Below are 25,045 nucleotides of genomic sequence, written 5' to 3'. Positions count from 1 at the left end.
TGCTCTAAGGTATGTTATGACCCTCTAAGATGGTGGTAAAGCAAGTCTTTATCCCATAATGGAAGAACTAAATAATTTTGAATGGGAAAGTATGGGCTGAATTTTTGGATGCACAAAGATATTGCTAAGAAGTGGCTTTTATTAGGCAACTGTTGTCACATTAGAACACAAGCACAGCATGTAAGAGGAAGGAAAAGAAAACAGAAGAAATGCAACAGAGAAAGATAAAAGAAAGGTAATGTGCATCAGAACAATGCTTTTAAACATACTGTGAACTGACTCTTTCACTAGTGTGTCCCCATACAAACTTTGCTAGAGATCAAATCTATAACATACCATGTAGAAGTAGTGATGTGTAGGTAGCACCTGGATGCTTCCACTGATTTCAGAGGGGGAAAAAAATGTGGCTGTGTTTAATCCATTTTACAGATGTAGTGACCTAATCTTTAATGAATTGTATATGTACATTTTTCATCTGCATAAAAAATGTAACTATTACTGAAGATGCAGCATAATGAGTGGGGAGTGATTTAAATGATATAAAACCAGTTTGAGTTTCTTAGTGAAATGAAGACCTTTCTTTTCAGTATGACAGCACATATGTACCACCAAAACTGATCTTCAGCTTAATGGTGTCCAGCTGAATGGTAGTGGCATAAGCTCAGAATATGTTAGAGTTTGGAACATAAGAAAGAAATGTGAATTTCCTTTCCTGTATTTTGTCTTCAAATGTTACCCCAGAAGCAAAAAAGAAAATACGAGGTTCGTGACATATCTAAATGACCAGCAAATACTGGCTGTCATAGACGTGAATGTTTTCTGTTAAACTTTGGGTTAATGAAAAAAAGGAAGCATTGTTGCAAAATACTGTATTGTACTTGGTGAATTAACAGCTTTCTTAATTCTTCTGCTTCCACTTTTTTCTCTTTATATCCTTAGAAAAAAAGTTTCGCATGATCCCACAGCACTCATTATGTCTCCGTAAGTATGCATAAGAGTACTATGACAACAAAAATAAATTCATTTAATCTAGAAATATGGTTAAAAAAATCCAGTCATCTGGGTCTGATTTAAATTAAATAGACTTGTTTGTCAATTTTAATTTTGACGTATTGTACACACAATGCTACAGAGACTTGACTCTCTTAATAGTCACATGTTTCAACACCTGGAGCCCTCAGCACAGGAAAGACACGGAACTGTTGGAACAGGTCCAGAGGAGGGCCACAAAAATGATCAAAGGGCTGGAGCACCTCTCCTATGAAGAAAGACTGAGAGAGTTGGGGTTGTTCAGCCTGGAGAAGAGAAGGCTCCAGGGAGACCTTATTGCAGCCTTCCAGCACCCGAGGGGGGCCTAGAAGAAAGATGGGGACCGACTTTTTACTGGGGCCTGTTGCGATAGGACAAAGGGTAATGGTTTTAAACTAAAAGAGGATGGATTTAGCCTAGATATAAGGAAGAAATTTTTTACAATTAGGGTGGTGAAACACTGGCACAGGTTGCCCAGAGAGGCTGTGGCTGCCCCATCCCTGGCAGTGTTCAAGGCCAGGCTGGATGGGGCTTAGAGCAACCTGGGCCAGTGGAAGGTGTCCCTGCCCATGGCAGGGGGGTTGGACTAGATGACCTTTAAAGGTCCCTTCCAGCTGAAACTGTTCTATGATTCTATAATTCTATGATTCACCTGATGACTTTAGCTTGACTGCCATCATACATTTGAACTGGATGTGTGACTCTTTTTTAGATTCTTCATCAGCTAAGGTCATTATATAAACAGGTGTATACCACCACCTACTACCAGAATATGTGATTTTGATGAGTTTAAGAGTCGTCTTCTGAGCTAGCTTTGAAAATTTATGTAATATAACTGAGTCAGGATTTTCCACATCCAGATAGTGTTAAAAAGCCTGAAAACATTTTTAGAAAATAGGACATGAATTCCAGGCTTAAAACCATAAAATATTCATGTTTTGGCCGCTATGATCTACTCCCTCAAATGCAAATGCTAATACTGCTGTAAGCAAGACAGTTGAAGGATGTGAGACAAGGTTCATATAGAAAGATAATATTCTTTATTAGACAAAGTGTTTAGACTGGAAAAAACAGGCTTTTTCATATACTATTTCTTATTCATACTTGGTGCTTGCTTTTCCAGCATGTAGTTCTTGTCTCAGTCCAGAGAAAGCTTGGGTTTTTTTTTCCTAAAGGCGCCATCTCTTCTCACAAGCCATGTGTCATGAAATACATGAGAGGTGATGGTGGAGCTGCCTCTGTTATAGCATGAAAAGTTATAATATGTTGATGGTGTAATATACAGTAATGCCGCAAGATGAAGGATTCAACATACTGCTTTTAGGTTGCAGAAATCAGTCAGGTTTCATTTCTAGGGACTTAACTGTAGCGTACAATAAACCTGTGTAGTGTCTACCCCTCTCCTTTCTTTGAAGTACAGAGTTATTGGCGAAGTCCTAGAAGCATCAACCACAACTATTTTCATATACTTCCTGATCATTAAGGAGAGATTGAAAAGAACTTAAACACATTGGCTAGCTACTACATTCATTGTGTAGACACATGAATTATGAATCAGTGACAATGAAACACACAGCAAGTTTGCCACGCTGTCCATCTCAAGGGCCATCTTTTTATCCTGGGTTTAGCTGTACCAGTTGTGTCTCTATCATACACTCAGGTATTCAGCTTTTAATATTCTAGTTGCTTTGTTGTAAGATGCCTTTGGAAAGTAAAAAGAACCAAGAGGGGACCAGCTAAGTAGTCATCAACTTCAATACTATGAAATTTAACTGTCCCCAGTGATAGCCTTAATCTGTCATGTATCTGAAGGTCTACTTTCCCTGATACTGCTTGCTATCTAGTTACGACACATGCACAATTTTATTTTAGGCACAGTTTTCCCTTGATGGTTTTGTCTTATTCTTATTAACTTTTTAAAATTAATGGGAGCCTTATTTTTCATTTCAACAGACCTTCCACAGATTAGATTGAGCACAGGCACATAAAGGACAAGAAAATCATCAGGAGTAGTGAGCATGGATTCACCAAGGGGAAGATATGTTAGACCAACTTGATAACTTTCTATGATGAAATGACTGGCCTGGTAGATGGGGGGAGAGCAGTGGATATCATCTATCTGGACTTCAGGAAGACCTTCAACACTGTCTCCTGTAAGATACTCATAGACAAGTATGTTGATGTATGATCAATTACACAAAATCTAGTTGCAGTCTGGTAACTGGCAGTGTACCCTGTGGGTCAGTACTGGGTCCAGCCCTGTTTAATATCTTCTTTAATGATCCAGACGATGGGGCAGAGTGTACATCTCAGCAAATTTGCTGATGACACAAAATGGGGAGGAGTGGCTGATACTCCGGAGGGTCATGACGCTGTCCAGAGGGACCTTGACAGGCTGGAGAAATTAGTTGACAGAAAGCTCATGGAGTTCAACAATGGGAAGTGCAAATTCCTGCACCTGGGAAGGAACAACCCCGTGCACTAATATATGCTGGGGGCTGCCCAACTGGAAAGCAGTTTGGCAGAAAAGGCCCTGGAGGTCCTGCTGGACACCAAGTTGACCAGGAACCAGCAATGTGCCCTTTCCACAAAGAATGCAAATGGTACCCTGGGCTGCATTAAGTAAAGTGTTGCCAGCAAGTCGAGGGAGGTGATCCTTCCCCTTTATTCAGCGCTGGTGAGGCCACACCTGGAGTACTGTGTCCAGTTCTGGGATCCTCAGCACAAAAGAGACATGGACATATTGGAGAGAGTCCAACAAAGGGCACATGGATGATGAGGAGACAAGAGCAGCTCATGTACGAAGAAAGAATGAGAGGGCTGAGGTGATAGTTCAGTCTGAAGAAGAGAAGCCTCAGGGGGGATCTCATCAATGTCTATGAATACCTGAAGGGAAGTTCTAAAGAAGACAGGGCCAGGTTCTTCTCAGTGGTGTCCAGTGACAGGACTAGAGGAAATGGACACAAAATGAAACAGGAGGTTCCTCCCGAACACCAAGAAACACTGTTTTTCCTGTGAAGGTGACTGATCACTGGCACCGGTTCCCCAGAGAGGTTGTGTATTCTCCCACCTTGGAGATATTCAGAAGCTGTTTAGACATGGTCCTAAGGCACCTGGCTCTAGGTGGCCCTGCTTGAGCAGGGGGGTCAGACCAGATGACCTCCAGAGGTCCCTTCCAACCTCAACCATTTTGTGGTTCTGTGGTCTAAAATCAGGATAAATACATAATATTGCCAACCACTTTTTGTTAGCATGAAAGAGATTATGTAAATTAACTGTAAAATATTGTCATGAGTAGTACAAAGTGGATTTAAGGCTTGAATGTAGACATAAAGAAATACAAGTGTCATTTTATTATTAAAATTTCACCCTTGAAATATGTTTGTTCATCACCTCATCTCAAAATTCTGTCATCTGTGTTCATTGAAATGGACAGTAATTAAATTCACGGTATTGTCTGTCTTTTCTTTATGTGTGGAATATTTTTTCTCATGTACAGTTCAGGAAAACAAAATACTAATATCGCTCAAATAGTTCCGGAATAAGACAATAATGATATTGCTAGATTTTAATTAATCCTTATTATTTCAGAGTTTTGCATAAGAAGAAAATAACTGTGTACTGCTATCTATTCTCATTAGAAGCCTTTCATATGAAATAGATATCATGATTTCCACTTTTGTATAGTATGCAAATTAAATTAACACGACCCTCAACTATACGCTGTCCCTGGTAGCTGTCTGCATTTTGATCAGCTGGACATTTCTTGTTTATACCTTGGTAACCTGTTAGGAAAAACCAGAATTGGCTAAGCAATTAAAATTCAAAATAGGTCATAGTAGTACAACACATGAACATAGAACCTGATTTCACATAATGGACTAGGCACTGAAAAATTCCAATACCTCATTTTTGGACACAGATTTTAATGAGAACAGAAACTGGCACAATATAAATCAGTATGACATGATTTCTTGAACATAAGGGGGATAGAAGAGGTGAAATATTAAAATCTCAAGACATTCTCATTAGTCTGGAGGCTGAAAAACTATGGTTGTATTGGGTCACTATAATCCAATCCAAGGGGAAAGAACCTTCTCAATTTGTCAGGCACTTTGAATAAGAAAGTAAAATACTCCTTTGCAGAGGAATGCAGAGAGATTTTGTACATTACTTAAGTGAGACACAAACATTCCATCTTACCAGTTTTCGTTTCCAGTGGCCTGATCTGGAATGGGATGTGTGTCCTTGAGCAATGCATCTGGATGCTTTGAGCAATACATAGGGCAAGGTAACCTATTAATGTTCCTATGTTAGTAGTAAGTACTTTGTTTATCTGAATCTCGTCTACGAAATAGAATAAAAAAAGATTAGGAAATTGTTAATAAAACGTTATCACTGATAAAGACTAAGAGACATTCAGCGCACTTCATTCTTACTGACAGGAGAATTGTCTTCACTTGTCATTCTACAAAATAATTTATTCTAAGGTATTTTACTAGAACACATTAAAATTCTCTAACTAACATTGTATTATGCTTATAGAAAGCTTATATCTAGTTTGGTTATTTATAGTAATATTCATTAATTAGTACAAATTGTTGTATCAGTAGGGCTTTGCCAGTGATCTTTCTTTCTTTAATACCTTAATGAAATAAAATGTAATGGAAGTGAATATAATTTTGAGGTGCATATAATTTCTTATGAACAGTAATTTATAATTTTCAGACAGAGATTATGTAATGATATCTGAAATTTCTTGTATTAATGTTGAGATTCATATTGCATTGCTAAAGGGGTAACAAACCCTCACTAACATTAGCCAGTGTTTCCAGGTATTATTATTTATCCTTTTCAGTTATTCTTTCAGTTATTTATCCTTTTCAGCTCTTCTTAAGTTCTTTTGGTTCTGTGCGGTAAGAGATTGTAGTGAATCTCTTTTTCAGTTGCTTAAAATTGTTTGGTATTTCCTAACCCAGATGACTTTAGGCTGAGTTTGTTTGTTTGTTTGTTTTCTGCAAATATAAAGTTAGGTAAAATGTTATGCTCTTTGCAGGAAATATATTTTGTCTAGTCCAAATCACCTATTAAAGACATGTATCTCCATTGACAATAGGGAAAGTCTAACATGGTAACACTGCTCAATTTACAAGCAACTTCTAAATATTTAAAGTTACAGGGGATGAAGCCAAAGCCAAAAGGCTCAGAGAGAAAATAAAGTTATGTTTTAACTAGTTGTAGGGCATTAGCCGAACAATAAAATTAAATTTATTTCCTTGGCACTGCAACAAAATAGTGTTAAACTGAATTCTGCCAGTTAGAATTTGAATTAACTAAGAGCAGACAAATATTTATTATAGTTCAGTCCTTATTTAAGACTGAGTGTTAAACTTTAAAGCTACAATGTGGACTGTCTCTGCACTATTTGAGAATGTAAAGAAGCTTTTTTTGAAAGTGTGGTTTCCAACTTTATAAGGTGGATTAACAATACACACCACAAGTGACAGATGGAAGCTGAAATCTATGCTTTCAGTAATGATCTTCCAACTGGTACTTAGGAGAACAAAGAAGAAGAAAGGGAAAGGTGAGAAGATGAAATAAGTGAGGACAGCCCTTAATATACCATTTATAAAATCTTTAAGCATAACGTAAAGTAACAAGAAAATAAATGTTCTCCAGAATATCCTGATATTTAATTTAGCATTTTAAAACTTCTAAATTCCTAGATTAGCCATAAAATATCATCATATTTTCTTATCTTCTAAAATGTAATTTATTTTTAAGAGTAAAGTAATTATATAACTCATTATTTTCTAATTAATGATTAATAATACTGTAGGAACAGTCTGAAACAAATTAAAACAACCACTAAAAATGAAAATAAAAATGTAACATTAACTTTAACATTCAACTAAATATTGTCTTAAAAATGTGTAGTTGTGCAAGCAATCTAACTGACTTGATCACAATTATAAGTATTTGCAAAAGTAGTCCCTAGGTACCTTTTTATAATTCTGTATCCTGAACAAGAAAATCTGCCTTGAAGAAAAAGGACTCTCAAGCATCACTACAATCCATTTTATTTATCCTTTTCAGTTCTTCTTAAGATCTTTCAGTTCTGTGCAATAATTTTTTTTGTATCAACTTTCTGACTTTTGTTTTCCATTTTCAGATACTGATACAGTTTAAACCTCTGTAATCAAGCACAGATATTTCTATACTGTCAAAAGAGAGGTTGTGGGAGTTGGTCTTCTTTATGTTCATGAAAAGAAGAAATCTGATAGCATCTTACAGTGACATTAAGAGAAGTTAAAAAGATGAGTGCTGATTGTGGCTTGGGAGTTTCAGACTGGACATTTAAAAAAATTATTAGCAAACTAGTACAGAACTGGAGCAGCTTGCCTGGAGGTTTATGGAATCTGCACCCTTGGGGATTTTCCAGGCTTAGTAGCCAATGTCATGGCCTCATGTAGTGGCAGTGGGAAGTGGGACGTAGTCGAGACCTAGGTCCCTTCTATGATTTTAAACAGGTCCTGTTATCTGGACCAAGCTGCATACTGTCAGGAGACCATTCACAATGCATATACCTTAGCTTATTATTTAGCTTTGATTTTCTAACAAACCAGCTTATTCCAAAATGAAACTAGAGTTCAGCAATGGTGACAGTATGATATTATGAATGCTGGGAAGGATATTGCATGACTTCTAACCCCTTTTATTCCATAAAGCTCTTTCAAACTATCTTGTCAGGTTTTGAACTGTCAAGGTGCTTTACCTGCAACATCATAATGCATCTCTTCAAGATGAGTAAATCATACTCTTTGTCATCATGTAACACAGCATACTAGTACTTGCTACACCTCCCACATATTATTTCAGGAGCTCTAGCTGAAAAACAGAGTAGTTGTCATCATGCCTTAGCTATATAAGAAGGCTAAATGTGGCCTGTTAAGAGTCTTAGTTCAAGTGACTCAAAGTGGCTATAATTGAGTTACTTTAGAGGGGATTAGTTTTAAGCTGAGTACGTGGAAGTCATTCCAAATCAGTTGGTTCAGAAGCTAAGAACTACTTTTCTGAATGGATACTGTTAAGAGGGTAGGTACAGAGTATACGTTACATTGTATAAAAATAACATTGAGTTTATAGCCATAAAGTAATCAGAAACTTCCAGCATCATTCTGCTTAACAGATAGTTCATATGCCTGCATATACACATCTTAACTAAAATAAATGGCCATGCAGTGCTATGACTAAATGCTTCAAATGGTCAGAAAGGGACTCATCTCAGCTAAGCAGTTAAGGCACATATTACCTGATATATATTTAGAGAACAGGACTAGGAAGAACCTTGCTTATTATTTGTCTATTTCTCTCTGATAACCATAAAGGGAACTTGGGATGTTTACCCTAGATGAATATCTAGAGGTAACCATTAAGGTTTTAGTTGTTCCATCTTTGGCGTCTAGTGCTGAGATACTCCAGAGAACTGTAAAAGGCTGGCTGATACAAAACAGACCCTTTGGGAGACATAGATGAGTCCTTGCTTAGGATTAGCTGAAGGCTAGGTGTGATACTTAGGGTATGTCAAATGTCACTACATGCTGGCCAGCTGAGCTGAGCCCCTAGGAGAGGAATTAATCTGGTTTATTGTAGGTCACTACAATGTAGCTGGTTAAATTCTCATTATAATAAATGAATACCCAGTCAATATAGTCAATGGAATCTGGAAAGCAATTGATCTCATCCTAAACTGGACAATCATTCATGGTCAGATGAATCAGTTACCTTAGGTGAGATATGAATCACTATCTAGACTCCATTGAGTCCCTTGACTAGTTTTCCATTACCTCTAAAGAAAGTCTAGACACCTTTCTCAGAAGCAGATGTCTATACCTAGATGCGACAAATCACACCCTAAATTTAAGGGAAATAAATCCCATCATCAATAACTGAAAGTAAAATTCCCCTTGATAAACATTTGAAACTTAGGTATTATCCTTCCTGATTTAGAATACGATCAACAAAAAACCCCATTGCTTCTGATGACACACCTTTTTATACTGTTGTTATTGACTACACCAAGTTTCATGAGAGTATTTCTGAACTGGGACAGACATCTCTTGAAAAATCCAGAAATTAAAATGTAAGCTTTTCTCAATCTTTGCATGTAATAGTTTGGAATATGAACTGTGATATTCTGGAATATGAACTAACCTGTAAAGGCATATTTTCACTGAGAAAAAAGAACAGAAATAAATGAATTACAAGTATATGTCCTATTCTGCCCACTGTTCTAAAAGGATAGTAATGTCTGAGAGATCAATAGTGTGATGGGAAAAAGCAATAATGACTTGAAATACCATATCTAGATTTATCAGATGATATCTATAAAAGCTCTGAGAGTATAATGCTTGCACTGTTGTCACGTAACAGACGTTGCAATTACTGACAACTGAACACCTCATAGTCTTCTGCCTATGCCTACATATCTCTGCTTTCTGTGTTACACTTTATTTTGTTGTAAGAATCATACTTAAAGGCTCGAAGTCATTATTCTTTGAGTGTAAGAAAGAAAGAAAGAGAAAGAGTAACAGCAAAAGAAAAAGGGAAAGAGTAGAAAAGAAAGAGAAGGGAGGGAGGGTGGGAGGGAGGGAGGGAGGGAAGGAAAGGAAGGAAGGAAAGAAGAAAGGGAGGGAGGGAGGGAGGAAAGAAGGAATGATGGAAGGAAGAAGGAAGGAAGGAAATAGAGAAGGAAATAAAGAAGGAAGGTGGAAGGAAGGTTGGTTACCTGTGTATATAGAACATTTTTAAAATCGTTATCAAAATCAAATGTAAGACTAGGACAGACATCATTCCACACTTAGTAGCCTATGCTCCTGTTTAGTTTCAGGGCATTTAATAATTATATACATACATATATGCATAGATACTCATTGACATTATATATACAGCAAAGAAACAATTACTGTCTAGATAGTAGTTTAAATTCTGAAACTTACCTGTAATTAGTAAAATTGGCCTGTTCCAAAAGCCAGAAAAACCTGTGGGCATCTTCCAAAGATCTTGAAAAGCAGTTTAATAAGTTTTTTTAATGCTGAGTGTCGTGGTTTCAGCTGGGATAGAGTTAATTTTCTTCCTGGTAGCTGGTACAGTGCTATGGTTTTGAGTTCAGTATGAGAAGAATGTTGATAACACACTGATGTTTTCAGTTGTTGCTAAGTAATGTTTAGTCTAAAGTCAAGGATTTTTCAGCTTCTCATGCCCAACTAGCAGGAAGGCTGGAGGGGCACAAGTAGTTGGGAGGGGACACAGCCAGGGCAGCTGACCCAAACTGGCCAAAGGGTATTCCATACCGTGTGACGTCATGCCCAGTATATAAACTGGGGGGAGTGGGGCTGGGGGGATCGCCGCTTGGGAACTAACTGGGCGTCAGTCGGTGGGTGGTAAGCAATTGCATTGTGCATCACTTTTTTATTCCAATCCTTTTATTATTGCTGTTGTCATTTTATTAGTGTTATCATTATCATTATTAGTTTCTTCTTTTCTGTTCTATTAAACCATTCTTATCTCAACCCACGAGTTTTACTTCTTTTCCTGATTCTCTCCCCCATCCCACGGGGTGGGGGGAAGTGAGTGAGCGGCTCCGTGGTGCTTAGTTGCTGGTTGGGGTTAAACCACGACACTGAGAATACAAAATAATTTTTCAGTGATCTGTCTGGGAGAAGTCTGTTGTACCAGCATTACTTGAAACTAGGTCTATTTGTGCCTCGAAGTAATCTGAAAAGCAGAATTGCTTTTCCAATTATCTTGAATTGGTTTTCGTCTGTCATGAAAAAACAGGTTTTTAACAACAGCCAAAACAATAGCAGTAACTACATTAAGTTCTAAAATTAAAATATAACTTGAGCAAAAATGTTGATAGCGTGATATGAGAAGGCCAACATGAATTAACAATATGTGTTAAGAGGGTCTTGAAGAATTTGTAAACCAAAGCAACTGGAGGCCAGACTTGATAGCCCAGGCCTTCTCAAGTGGCATTACAAGTTCATGTATCTATATCTGAATGACAGAGCAAAAGTTCCATGGGTATATTAGGACTGTGTCTATGAGTTAATAGGCCTAAAAAATATAATCTCAGCATGTGTATTCAATGCTTATATCTTGCAATACTGCCTAATATTTTTTCCTTATGAGAAAAATACACCTTTTATTCCTTTATAAGTTTGAGAGTTCTTGTTCACTTGAACTTAGGAACACTTAAGTCTCATGAACTTATAGAAATATAAAGCTCAAAGTAGTATTTACGAAGGCATCCGGGAATTAACTTAGACAGTCAAGGCAGTTTATTAGTGTTTGTTACTGCCTCTTTGTTTTCTAATATTAAATTAAAATGTTGTATTGCAAATTAAGATGGATGCTTCTCGTCAGCTGAGAACATGTTGATCAACCTCAGGCTTATCTGATTGCTTTCAAATGGTCGAATATTGTTTTCCTGTCTCCCAATCTCTAGACATCAAAAATCCATTTCTTTCAAACTGTCTTCACTCAGCCTGTTTTCTGAACCTAATCATTCTCATTACACTTTCATGGAATTTCAACAGTATTTCCACACCTTATTTAAATAAGGCCTTGTCTGGAGGGCTCCCCACCGTTGAGGAGTGTGGAAAAGATACATTCAAAATAATTTAGAATGAGTTGCAGTAAAAATCACTTTGCAGCAAGACATCTAAGACAGCAGACTTAATAATCTGGGACTTTGGAAATGGTCTAACGTACCCAAGACGATTGCTGAAATACGTGACACCAGATGTTCTACCAGGGTAACAGCTGAAGGTCAGAAGAGAATCCCACATGTATGTCTTGCAACTAAATCCCATGTTTACTTCAGAAGGATTAGTTCATTAAGCAACAAAAATTTAGGTGCCTAATAGAGTTAGAGTGAACTTCACCTAAACACTTCAATGTTTGTATGTATAAGTACATGTCTGAAATTAAGGAGTGAAAGTGTCAGTGAAGGGGAAAAACAACTATATTTCTCTGCTGGATAGGAACATGCAGAGCAGGCATGATCTCCATCACTCCAAGTAAATCTAGTATTCATCAAACAAAAATGGAGTTATGCAGTCCCTGAACCAAGAGAGGAAATCAGACCTCAGTATCTGGGGAGGAATGTCACAAGGACTTAGATGCCCACAGTTAGAATACCCAGAAGAAACTGATGGCCAATGTCTGACTGGTCAAAGACTTTCTTTGGAAGGAAACACAAGCATACAGATGGCAGTTTGACTAGACTGAATTTGATTCACATAACCACTGAGAATGCTTTAAGACTTTACATACAGAAAGCAAATTAGAGAGAATCACTTACAAAGCAGTAAAAAAAAAATCTAAAAAAAGATACAGACTGATGACAATGGCCTAAAACATAAATTTCAACCAACTCAATGGCTTGGCAAGTAACATCCATTGGGAATTACTTCTAAGTAGAAAAAGAGACCTAGCAGCTCCTAAAAGAGATCATATTGAAGGCACAGATACAGTTATCCTGGTACTTTGTAGAGACAGAAAGAGGTAAAGATAAAATAAATGAATATGGCTACATTTAGAGAACTTTAGTAAGTCAGAACATGAAAAAGAATAATTCAAAAGTGGAATCTGGACACACTGGTAGAAATGACAGAAAACTTAGATGTAAAATCACCAAGGTAAAGACATGAAATAAGATGCAACTATCAAACAGCATAATTGAAAATATAATGGTTCTATAAATACATTGAGGAGGAGATGGTTAAAATTATAAATTCATTATTACATGGACACTCTACATCTTCTTAACACTCTACATGTTCTTAACCTAAAAGTGGTAGTTGTGATAGATAGTAAAATAATTCCATTTGCAAAGAATTACAAGGAAAGAACAGAATAAAGTGTGTGCATAAGTCAAGAGAGACTCAAGGAAGGAATTTCCTGGCAGGAAAACCATTAGAAATTTACTGTATAACTTGGGAGAATTTTCCTAGAAGTATTTAAGGAACAAGTAGAAGCAATAGCTAGTGATTAAGAAATTGCTGAAGATGGAAGAGGTCCCAGAAGTATAAAGAGCAAACATAGTACGTATCTATGAAAAGAGTAAGAGAAAGAACTCATAAAGCTGTAAAACAACGAGCCTAACTCTGATTTCTAGAAAGATAGTACAAGCAATTATTAAACAAGCAACTGTTACAAGCACCTATATAGTGATAAAGTGATACAAAACTATCTGGTATGGATCTGTGAAGAATAGATTGTGTCCATCTTTGGGTTCCATAGATTCCATCGTTGACAGGGTAACTGGTATAGTGGATAAGGGGAAGAAGTAGATGTGACATATATTAAGTTTATTAAGACTTTTTAATAGATATTCTCAAACTACATTTTTGTAAGAAAACTAGAAAATATGTATATGTGAGAGACTGAATTGTTATCTCAAGCTGTTTGTCTCACAGATTGTTTTTTGTGAGAGACTGGACTATCATCTCAAGCCTTTCATCTCAAGGATTGTTTGCTGTGACGAGCCACTTATCCCAGAGATGTCTTGTTTAAGCAGGGCACTCCTCTGTCCAAAAGGATGATTACCAGGCCATTGAGGCATCCAGCGGAGGAGACAGGCTGGAGCCACTGAAGAATGTGAAGACTACCATTTTCATGGAAACTGTAGTCTTTGAGAAAAGATACTGGCTTCTGGTATTGATCACACGAAGGTCATGTGATAGACAAAACCTGCAGCGTGTGAACAGTGCATGAACAGTATGTATGTGCATGCATCATTGAACTATGCCCTATAAAAAAAAACGTGGAGACAAGCCGCGGTGTGCACCCATCACCGAAGAATTGCAGACTGAGGACCAACGGGACACCGCTGGATCCATGGTCATGACTATCCTTGCAACTCTATCCCAACTGCTTGCTTGATTTCTGCCTTTTCTTCCATTCTATCCTATCGCTACTATTTTCTACTTTTGATACTTTTGATAATAAAAGCTCTTTTGGGTATACAGCATCTGACCTCATTTGTGTCTTAATCTCACCCTTGGGATCATATCGAAAGCTTCCCCGACATTGGATCAGGACAGTATAAGACAAGATTACAGAAATATTATTCAAAAACTAATTGGAAAACAAACTTAGACTATCATTTCAAAGCATTATTTCTGTTCCTTGATTTCCAAAGTTATTTAGTAGCAATATAAAAGAATTCTATACTATATACTCACTTTATTGATACTCATTGTGCCTTAGTCAACTCAGCACAGGTCTAAGCACATGCTGTAAAATGCAAAATAGACATGCTGAAAAATTCAAAATGGATACCTTTAGTGATACCTCAGCCACTGTGTCATGGTTGTTTAGATTTCCTTTCTTCTTCTTCCTCGTCTCCTTCTCCTTCTCTTTCTTCTTCTCCTTCTTCTCCTTCTCCTCCTTCTTCTCCTTCTCCTTGTCCTCCTTCTTCTTCTCCTTCTTCTCCTTCTTCTTCTTCTTTTTCTCCTTCTTTTTTCCCTAACTTGTAATACCAAAAGTCATCTTTTCTTTAAAGTAAAAATATCAAAACCCCTACTTATCCCTATAAAGTGAAATTCACTTTTTTGAGACTTCAATTCTTTATAGTTAATTTAAAATAAAATATCTATTGATTTTAAAAGCAAAATAAATAAGCCATTTCCTATTCAGTGACAATACATAAAGCATTGATTCAGAAAACTGCTCAATCTTTTTTCCTCTTTCCCATTTAAAGGATAATTCATTTTTATCAGCTGTATATTGATGTTTTCCTTATACCATGCCAGCTGTACTACTGACTGTTCTCAGGGATGTAGAACTCATGTTCATTCATTTCGTGGACTTTTCTACTGTTTTCCGCAGTTACCTGTATTGTGACAGGAATACCTGTCAGAAATGTTTTGTTCTTTTATTTATCTTAGATCTAGTTCCTGTCCCATGATGTTACTTAGTTTTTTTCTGGTTTGCCTTTTTTCTTTTTCCTGACAGTCATCAAGGAGCCCAACTCCCCAGCTCCAGCAAGTTCCACGTGTCTTTAAAAAGTCTGATAGGGTCAAAACAGATATCTGATCTGACTCTAGCCTTGGCCCACCACCTGTTTTGCCTCTCTGGACACCTAGAAACATCAACATCTCACTGAGTTTTTTGTTTCATTTTAGAAAAGAGTTGGGGCAGGAAGGTTGTTAAGATTTTTTCGTCTAAATTTCCTTCACAGCAGTAAATTCAACTGCCATAAGAAAATAAAAGGGATGACATGAATTGGAGCACATAGCTGATGAGGCTGGGTCAAACTCTAGCAGGAATTATTTTTAAAAATGAAAAAAAAAAAAAAGAAAGAGAGATAAGGCATAGAAAAAGGAAAAGTGCCATATAAAAGATGAGCTAAAAAGCCAGAGTCTGGGTTATTTGATTATAATAAAGCAGCCGATACCCTCTGAGGTGCCTTTTTGACCTGAGACATCCCTAAGCTAGCGGATATGACAGAGTACCTACAGGAGAAAAACCAGGCACTGCAAGGCTCCGTAAACAGATTTAGATGCCCAGAGTGAGGTGGTCAGATCGAGGCCATAGCTTCCACAGAAACCAAACGCAGAACCCATACTGCTGAGCATTTTGCGGACATCCCAGGCCACCACTGCACTGTGTCTGATATTTGCATGCTCACCCTGAAGTTCAAAGCACCAGTTATTTGAGGCAGTTCAACTTGCAATACATTTAAGGGAAAAGAGCACAGCTGAATTTTCTGTCCTTTCTTCCTCCCTCTTCTTTCCTCTCAACTCTAAACAAGGAAGGAAACTATATATACAATGGCTTAAAAATGAGGGAGTTTGGGTCTGAGTGTGAACACTAGCCTGGTTTACCATGAACAAAAGTGCAAAAGAGATGTTTGAGGGGAAAAATACTATTTTATTTTTACTTTAACCTTCACACTGGAAAATGAACAAAGAAAAACTACCCGTCTGATTACCCATTTAGACTGGATAAGTAAAACTGGTGACAGTTCAAAGTCACCTACTCAACTCTTTACCCAACCTTCAAAACCTGTTAACAGAAAAACTATTTTGTTGTTAATGCATCTGTTTTTGAGGGAACAGGAACAAAAATAAATTCTTTTTCAGCTCTGCTGTCTCCTAGTTGCAAGAAGTGATTTAAAATAGGCTTCCTGCTACGGGAAATGTGACTGGAAGTTAATGTGGCTTATGCATTTGTGCTTCTTTAACTTTAACCTGAATGGGCGTGTATAACACTCAGCAGGAATATGTCTGGGTTTTAGTAGCAGGCAAAGGCTGTTTATAAAATGTTATTTTCAAGTCTGATTAGAAATTAAGGGTTTTAGAAGAAAGAAAACACAGTTAAGAGTAAACTGCAGGTAATATTAATGTGGTCATTTAAGAAGTACATTTCTATAGAATGTTACTGTTCCTGCTCACAGCAGGCAGACAGTCTAGATGTAGGGAGAATAATAAAGTTTTTTGTCTATGTTTATGTCCAGTATATAAGACAGCTAGACTGAATAGAAAGAGAAAATGATGTGCCACTAATCCTCAAGAGAAATGCCAGTACAGATATAAGCTGTCAGGAAATTGTCCCCTTCACAATAGAGAACTCAGGCTTACTCTTCTAATAATGTACCTGACGTAGTACTTGTTCAGGAGTCATGGCTATTCTATCTATTACATTTCATATTTCCTAAAACAGTGGGGTCTCTTTTCTCTCTCTTGCTCTCCTTCTAGCCATATATATTCATACTTTAATTTCTATTTCTGTTACAAATCTAAAAGTCTCCTATTTTTTAAGATTATAGTTTCTGAGCAGGATAAGTAGCATGCTGAGTAACCAGAGATTCAAAAAAGAGTAACATGGCAAGCATAACCTCTAGGCACCATTTCCTCTCTGTTTACAATGAGGTATGTTGGAAGCAGCCTAGCCTTTGTTTCAAGTCCTGAACGATGTTGAAAATTGTGTCTTTGGCTCTCTCATTGAGAATCTATCAATTACTGAGCCATACACCTGTAAATATCCCTATCTCTGTATATCTATCTGTCTATCTATCTACTGCCTATCTATCTATCTATAAATATTTGTTATATATATACAGACACACAGACATACATAATTTGCATTTCTGTGTATTATATGTATGTATGTATATACACAGACATTAAAATATTTGACTCACAGATAATGGTATATGACATGTTGTGTCTTTGTGTCCTGGGATATGTTCATTTCCAGATTGGTGCTTTCTAGCTAAGCAGGAAAACAGACATGATTTTCTAGGACACTCACTGGAAATATTTTTGGTTTTTTACCTTCGTTTACTTCGAGCTTGTTCAAAGCTGGGATGTTGACAAATGTATGTCTTGTTCTAGGAAGGCATAATAACAGTGCTGGTCCTCATTGTAGTTTCATCTAATAATGTACTATAGCTCTCTCCTGCTTGCCATGCTACTGAATGTAGCTGTGTAACAAAGTAATTATTTATTATTATCTCAAATTAACATGTATTTATGATATGCATATATTTTATTACAGCTGGTCTTTTGTCTTATTTAACTGCAGTGCAGATACATAGCCGGTAGACTGGAATTCATTTTTCCCAATATCATGATACATTGGTTTGGGTTCTGGGACCTTCTCATGGGGAATTTATCTGAATTTACTTCTATAATCTAATACCACATTACAATATGTGAATGAAATATTTATATCCCCTCCATGAACTTAGCTTATATTTATGAAATAAATAATTTCCCCATTGTCCATAAAATTTCCCAGTGCTGTAAGTCCTGTAATAGCAAACCATAGCGTCTATTTTCAGTAATGGCAATACAGGAGGTAATAGAATTAAGAGTGCTAAGGTCTAAGTTTAGCTTAATGAGTTTAGATCTTTCATAATGAAGCCAGATATCTAAATTAAAAATAGAAATTAATAGTGAAGTACTGAACCAATGACTGTACAAGTAAGAGATGGTCAGATATTTGAAGACACCATATTAACAAGGTGTAAATCCCTCTGCCATGCTAGAGTGTCTGCCTCAGAGAAGCCAGGCATACTGGTGTGCTGTTAAATGCTTAGTTTTGTATGAGTTACTGCAATTGTACATAGAACTGAATGCCATTTTGTAAACCTCTTGAGTACTTTTTTAAATATGCAGAGGGTGTAGCCAGAATTAACTCATGGGGTTCAACCAGAAGTGGTAGTCTGTAATTTTAACTGGTTTATCTTCTGGCAGGACTGGGATGTGTGTAATCTTTTTACAGCCTGTTTTTCCCTACAGATTGCTGATAACATTACACTAGCATCTTTGACTACTTTTTAGTGATACAGTGCTATGTTAAATGTTACATTGCATTATGTCACAGCGGTTTACATTATCTTACCAAAGGCTGGTACAACGTGAAACCAGAAGGACTGCTTTTACACATTTTCTTCAAATTAAAAATTTTCAATCAAGGAGCTCAGTAAAACATGTAATAATAAGATATATAACATAATGATATGTTTCTAATGTAAAAAATATTTTTGAAAAATAATTGTTTCCTGAATGTATTTGACACGCTATAATTACAAATTTAATATCACAGGTCTTACACTGCTGCTGTAATAAAGTTACTCATTTTCAGAGCCATTAAGTTAACCACCTTCCTGCTATAATGAGAAAGTCAAAGTGACCTTATATCAGACAATAGGTGAAGTACATTGATTTATCATTTTCTACTTTAAGACATATCCTATAGTGTTTCCTCAGGTTGCATAAATCAACTAAGTTTTTACTGACGGAAGCAGCATCCAACTGCTGATCTGGACAATGGGAAATATGTCACCACGTGATATTTGTGACAAAATATTTCAGAAATACAGATATGCTTGACAGTAGTGGATCCTTTTTTGTATGTCTAGGGGTACATTTCTCCTGCCTCGAACAAAATATCTCATTCATACTGTAAGGGTACATGGAATGTGTGAGCATCGGCTTCATTCAGGTTATCTGGTAAAGGACATTTTCCATTCGAAAGGGGATAATAAGTAAAGGGGGAAGTGATAAGCAACACACAGAGACAGAAAGCCAGTAGGCAGGGCTAACAGAGGCAAACCCCCCCAAAGTTTCCCATCACTAACTGAAGAACCATTAAGAAACTGCAGGCACAGCTTTGGAGAGGGCCAGCCTGGCCTTGGTGACTGATACAAAGCGGGGAAACAGGAGGAACATGAGGAACTGGGATATCCCTGGGAGGGGCTGGGGGACTATGCATGATTTATTAAGGAAGGTTTAGCGGAAGGAGATTGAGGAGGAACAAATGGGAGGAATAGACAGAAAGGGGTATAAAAGGGGTTGGTCAGGTGTAAAACGGGGCTGGTCAACACGCTCGCCTGGCAGAGCCCTGCACCTTATCACCGCAGTCTGTCCTGTCTTCTTATTAAATCTTCTCTTAATGACCTCTCTGAGTAATCTCACTCCCTATCCCATGTGTGTCAGTGCTGCAAGGGCTCACTGTCAGCTACTGGGGGGACTGGTGTGAGGGGACTGGGTGCCAGCTCCTGGAGTCATACCCCCAGGTCTGTGGGCACCCCTGGCCTGTGGTATCAGCTACTGTAGCCAGTGAGGTCTTTAACCTCCAACCACTAGGATGGGAATGGTGTGTGTCCCAAAAACCAGCTACTGAGAGAACGGGTGTGAGTGAGTGAAGCAAGTGAGGGGCTCAGCACCAGCAGCTGGATCAGGACCACGGGTCACAGCCTGGGTGCCAGCTGCTGTGGGTGAGTGTCTGTACCTTCCCCAAACCGGGTGTGCGTGGGGTGCGTGTGTGGATTCACTGGCAAACTCCAAGCTGGACCAGCCAGCGAGTAGCGTGGCCTGGATCTGGGCAGGGGTATGAGGCAGGCGGAGGGTCTGTGCTGGTATTTGGGGGGACCCACGAGAGTGGGGAGCCCGTGGGACAAGTGCGTGAGTGCTGCGTGTGTGCAGCGAGCACCCAGCGGGACCAGCCGGCGAGTCGGGGACCTGTGGGGCAGGTAAGGGGGCCGGGGTGCGGGCAGGGAGAGGGTCCATGATGGTGCTGGGGGGATCGGCGAAGGTGCTGGTGCAGGTGGAGAGTGCGGTGTGTGTGCTGCAGCAGGGACCTTCTGCCTCTGTCAGCCCCAGAGGAGGAGGGGACGTGGCTGGGCTGAGTCCTGAGTGGGGGGGCTGCTGGAGGCACCCCCTGCTCTGTGGCTGTCTGTGTGCGTGTCCGTGTCCATGTCCTCTGTCCGTGTGTCTGTGTCTGGGAAACGTGCTCAGCTTTGCTACTGGTTGAACCTGCAAAGAGCAAAGTAGCAGCTGCGTCCATTGGCCTTGGACGGAGACCCTGAGGTCTCGGGGCTGGGCACAGTGGCTGGGCAGGAGGAATCCCCAGGCCTGGAGCTGCTGGAGGTAGCAGATGCTTCTAACATCCATTAACACATACAAATTGAAATGACAACGCTTATATCCGTTCTTACCTTACGCTATATTTCTAGACACTGTGTGTCAATGCCATTTTTTGTTGCATTTCTTACGTATTTGCTGATTGCACTAAGAAGTCACAGGATAAGAAAGTCGTGTTAGGTATTGAAGAGTTCAGAAAACACTCTACATATGCAAAACTAGATTATAAATTTCATAAAAATCGCATGCAATCACAGATTACAAACCAGAAAATCTTTTAATCAACTTGTACTTAATGGAGTATTCCATTTGAACTGATCAGGGGATTTTCATTATGCAATAATTTGATGTGGAAAAAACAGTGTTATCTGCCTTTGAGAGTTATAAGTGATATTATAAATCATGACTTTCACCTCCTTTCTAAGCTACTGGTAACATTTTCAGTGTTAATATTCCTTTTCTGTTATTTTATGCTCATCTGAAATATGCTCTTACCATTCCACAGCCTAAAACAGATGTAGAGCTTTTTAGTCTGTTTGGTTAACTGGAATCAATTAATTTTGTACAGAACAAATCTGTACTAATGGGATTCATCTCCACAATACTTTTTCTCTGTGAGGCTTTACTAAGTACCAATCACCTTCTCTACCAGTCTATTTTTCAACTATTTATTGCTACCAGGCTAAAAAACTTGCAAATAAATTTGGCTACTTTACTACAGTAGGCTAATCAAGTTATACGAGGTTCAGTCTAAGTAGGCTAAAATACTTTAGTTCTTTCTTTCTGGTCCATGTGAGCAATTGATACAGACACTTTCATAGGGATAAAAATGATACATTGCTCTTCCAAAAATCAAATTATTTAACACGTGATAAGCACAGTTCTTATCTGAAAATGCTATTTCTAAATACACAGTGAAACTGTGTGTAAATAAGCTTGAAAATTAAATTCTAATAATGTCTCCGCCCTGAAATTGCCTTAGCCTGTTTCAGAGGTAAATCACGTATGTTGTTTGTGATGAGAAGAGCATTTCACCTTCTGAGGTGACAAACATTTGCCAGACATTGGTGTTGAATAATCATTCACACCACTATGGGAAGCCAAACCAAGGGCTAGCCCTGGTCTGTACGTGAAGGCCAGCGTCCTGCTGCCCTTGCACTGGTTATCACGAAGTGCATTCTTCCCAAGAGGAACTCTCTTGATACATGCTCCTGCTATTAAAATGCTGTTTTCAAAGTGCCTATTTCTCTGCCAACACAGCACTTTCATCCTTCACTTTCCTAACTTCCTACCCAGCTCTTTACATGAGTCCAGATAAGCTTCATCTAATGTCATTGATTTTATGTTACTAGAACATCCACAAATGGACTTATAGGAAAAACTTTAAAATTAATATCATGACTAGTGAATTAATTTTTCAGTCCTGATTTGTTACTTGAAAAGCTGTCTATACTTCCTCTGGAAGATGTAGAGTTATATTTTGTGGTGCCTATACGATTGATTTTACCTGAATCTAAAATAATCTTTTTTTTCCTCTGTTGGGTGGAATTTGTTTCACCTTTTAGGGGCAAATTAAGCAACGAATCTAAGTGAAGTGTTGTAATTACCTTTATCATCAGTGGAGGGAGACAGGCACCCAGAAAGGGCAATTAATCCCGCCCAGATACACATCTTTATTTGGTAAATAATCCACTTGGAATTACATCATATTTACTATGTTGCGGTCACTGTTACACAGGTTCTACTCATGGCACCAGTGTTTACCTTGCTGCAAATGAGGCATGGCAAAAAGTATAGGGTGGTGTAGCCACCAGTGAAAGAGAAAACAGCTACCTCAAATTGCTCTGCTGGTGTATGCTGTCCCCCTTGCTGGTAGTATCAAATCCTTTACAACATGCCAGAATTATACATCACTCTCATGTAGTCTGTTAGGCACAGAAGTGTATAAAACAAGCCAAAACATTCAACCCTGAAAAGCTGTGTGGATTTTAGCAACTGTGTGAGCTGGGAAGAAGAAAATAAAGGAAGAAAATAAAGGAAATGGGGGTTTTGTTTAGAATTTTTTTACTTGGTACCAACTCTGAAAGTGAATAGAGTCATGTTATAATTGGTTGTAGGTAAATACAATAACTGTTGTGAATAGTAACTACCCATTTCAGTGTTCAAATCAGTATCTGTCTGAAGATTTCATCGTACTGTAAATAATTTTCTCAAGCAGTGTAGATCACTAATTTCCTTTGGAAGTGAATCAGCCAACATGTTATTCAGGACACACCTGGAGGGCAATTTGCTTGACTCAAATTTTGTGAAACAGAAATGACACAATGTTAATTTGCTTTTAAACTGCTTGCCATGTCTATGAATTAAGCAAGCAATTGGATGAGACCAAACTGAATTCATTGAGATATCAGCCATGCAGTCCACTTATTTTGCCTGATTGTGACAGAAAAGCCTTTTATATGAGCAGTTAACATGTTCACATTTTCCACATGGCCTTTGCAGAAATCCCAGTGACAAATTCTTTGCTGATTTATATTCCACTCTGCATTTGAAGAAAATATGCCCATGGAATTTAACTTCAAATGTTTCAGATTTTTTTGTCTCTATATTGTTACTGTTTTTATTACTTTACATCATGGCTTAGACTATATGTGGCACTGGGGCAATATGTAGCTCTGTAGAGAGATATATTTGCAAATAAAGTTTCTAAGAACACTCGAGCTCAGGATCCGATTAATTTATGTGTTTACAAACATTTCTGTTCCAATATTAACATGTAATTTATTACTATTAATTTATTAATTGATCAATTAATACATGGCAGCTATTTGCATAAAGAGGATCTCAGTCTCTATCATCAGTACTGCTAGCAACAACTGTAATCTTAATATTTATTCCACATTTCACTTAAGCTTAACTCAATTCATTCAGGTGATTAGAACAGTCTCTGGAATAGCTTATCTTTCCCCAGCCTTTCATCATAGAGGATTTCAGTGCAAAAGTTAGTAGTCTAAATTTAACTAGGATGCACCTATACCAGATTACCTTTCAAAAGCCACTATCTTAATGCTAAGGGATAAGCGGCTACCACCTCCAGCATCTCCAGTCCAAGGACTCCTTCTGCCAATCCTGGTGCCTGGACACTTCAGGGTCTCTGCCCAGGCTGAGGGATGTGGCTTCTGCTGTCCCTTCAAGCGGTAGTGAGGCTGACACAGACACGCAGACAGAGGACAGGGCCGTGGCCGGAGAGACAGACGGCGAGGACACGGACACGCACACAGACGGCCACAGAGCAGGGGGTGCCTCCAGCAGCCCCCCCACTCAGGACTCAGCCCAGCCACGTCCCCCCCTCCTCTGGGGCTGGCAGAGGCAGAAGGTCCCTGCTGCAGCACACGCACCGCACTCTCCACCCGCACCAGCATCTTCGCCGATCCCCCCAGCACCATCACGGACCCTCTGCCCGCCCAGCACCCCTGTTGACACATAAAACATCAGCTGAACGGAAAGATATTGGTACAAACCACAACAGGGAAAAAGTTTCTGCTAAATTCACTGTATTCTATCATGCAATGATCTAGCACATGGACCTACTATATACTTCTGGATGACAGACATGTGTTGAACAAGCTGGATGACTGAGATGGTGGAGGAACAGTCCCGTATCTACAAGTTATATAGGAGGCAGGAACAGGCTTGGATGTGTTCATCAGTCTGGCAGAGAGGGTGGATCATGATCAGATACTAATTGTCCAGGGACAAACCCAGGATCTTTCTCATGTCTCTGTTAAGATTAAATATCGCCACTTGATACAACAGCTGCCCCCTAATACATCAGAATCTTGGCAGGAGGCAGGATGGAGCAAGTTCATTTGCAGATTAAACAATAGCAATTGAGTTATAAGGTATTTCCTGGGGCTCATTGATCACGAGGAAGGAAATAAATGCAGCTAGTCATTATTCCCAGGAAACTGTTCTGATGATTTTATTCTTTTCTACACATTTCTAAATGCTTCATGACAAGGTCGGATAACAAGTACATGCATATCAGGATGATAAGCATCTTAGAAATGCTTATGGTAGAGACCTTGAAGGTTGTTATTACTATTATAAGGTGAGAGTGAAAAAATAATCTCTAAGGTACGTACCTTTGTGATGGCTATTACTATTTCATTGGTATGTATAAGGCCTTTCTGGAAAATTAATGTACCATTTACTAAGCAACCATTTTCCGTGAACTATCTCTCTACATTCCATTCAGCATGTAATTAATATTTAAACATCTTTTTCCTCCTCTTTATTTTTGTATTGTTTCTGAATGACAAATATTTTTACAGCTTGAATAAACATTAGCCAGGGCCCTTAAATTAATATTTGTGTATATTTTCTGTTTAGTTTACGTACCGAATGTGTGACTATATCTGTTTCTACCCTTAGGTGCATGCCAAGTACCACATATTATTTTTGCTGCTTGCAGAAACAAGATTTATTCATTGATTGAGGCATAACCCAAAATTATCAGTAGTAGCAGTTAAGAACTGAAAGACCATTTCATGATTCTGGGATTCTGAAGA

The sequence above is a fragment of the Harpia harpyja genome, chromosome 4 (genome assembly GCF_026419915.1).
Source record: "Harpia harpyja isolate bHarHar1 chromosome 4, bHarHar1 primary haplotype, whole genome shotgun sequence".
Classification (NCBI taxonomy): domain Eukaryota; kingdom Metazoa; phylum Chordata; class Aves; order Accipitriformes; family Accipitridae; genus Harpia; species Harpia harpyja.
This window is presented reverse-complemented; position numbering follows the sequence as displayed.